Source organism: Merops nubicus, unplaced genomic scaffold (assembly GCF_000691845.1).
Source record: "Merops nubicus isolate BGI_N331 unplaced genomic scaffold, ASM69184v1 scaffold7731, whole genome shotgun sequence".
NCBI classification, from domain to species: Eukaryota; Metazoa; Chordata; class Aves; order Coraciiformes; family Meropidae; genus Merops; species Merops nubicus.
Window position 1 is genome coordinate 10,063 of NW_008588934.1, and position 1,326 is coordinate 11,388.

Sequence of the window (1,326 nt, forward strand, 5' to 3'; positions counted from 1 at the left end):
GAAAAAAGTGCTGGTAAAGCTTGGACTTGAGTCCATGCTAACAAAGCCAGTGAAAGAGTTGGTGGGATTTGTAGGTAGCTCTGTGTTTATGGGTCTTTGGACCAAAATGAAGCATTTAACTTTGCAGCCTGAGAAAGTTTTTACTGGGGGTTGGTGTCAGGAAGAAATCACTATTATCTGAGTAGGTTTTTTTTCCTTGGGACTGGTATAGAGCTGGCTGAGGGTTTGTGCTGCTGGCAGTCCCAGCTCCCTAACCACCAGGATACTGCAACAGGAATTGCTTTGTTTCTCTTCCTGAGCTGCTGTTACTTTTCTCTCCCCTTCAAAAATCTTACTTCACCACCTGATCTGTCTGATCTGTCAATAGCCTTATTTCAAGCTAAACTTTATTATCCTCCAATTTCTCTCTGTGGTTAAGAACCATGGTGTTAACTCTTTTCCTAACGCATATGTTTAAAAAAGTAATAATATTGACTAATTAGTTATAAATCATTCAACCGTTTCTATGCAAGGAAAGTGTTCAGCACCTTGTTTAATGGCTTTGTTACTAGAGAGCTGAATTCCTGTTTCAAATATTAGTGTTGGTACCTTCAGCTGGGTTAAAACCTCATGGCCTTTGTGAGTCCTCAGATCTTCCTGTCAATTGAGACTTTTCCCATTTGCAGATCATAATTAATTTAATTAAGCTACCTATTCCAGATCATTGCAGGCTCCTACATCCCTAACCTGGGAGGGTGCAACTGGTTCCAAAGACAGTAGGTTGGTTGATCTCCGTTGCTGAACCCTTCTCCCTAAGCTCCTCTGCTCACTGCTGCTTTCTCCTGTTTTCCAGCAGACCACAAGTCAGTCCTGCAGGATTTCTGTATCTTAACTTCTGCCTCCAGAATTTCCTCCTCCTTTTGAGAAGGGGCTTACAAGTAGGATTGCAAGAATCAGTCACTGTAACAATTTGGTCCAAAACTGAAAAGCATCCTCCAGGAATATTATTTGCAACTATTTATACAGTCAGCTCTAATTGTGAGACTTAATTCATGCTCATTAAGTCCCCTGAGTGCTTGATGAGAAGCACGGCAGCAGTGCTGGAGCATTACTGGTTATTCAAGCTGCGTGCAGCAATGAAGGCATCACCCTTTGTCTTTGCTTGATCTTTTCCCCATCCCACCAGGAGCCGATAGGGACGACACTGGTACCAGCTGTCCTGAGGAATGAAGTTCAATCTGGATATTGGGTTCTTGCCAGAAATTACATGCTGTGCCCTGGTGGCAAACAAAATCCTGAACAAAGGAATGAAGTTTTAAAATAATATGCTCAAAAAATGGCTTGGCA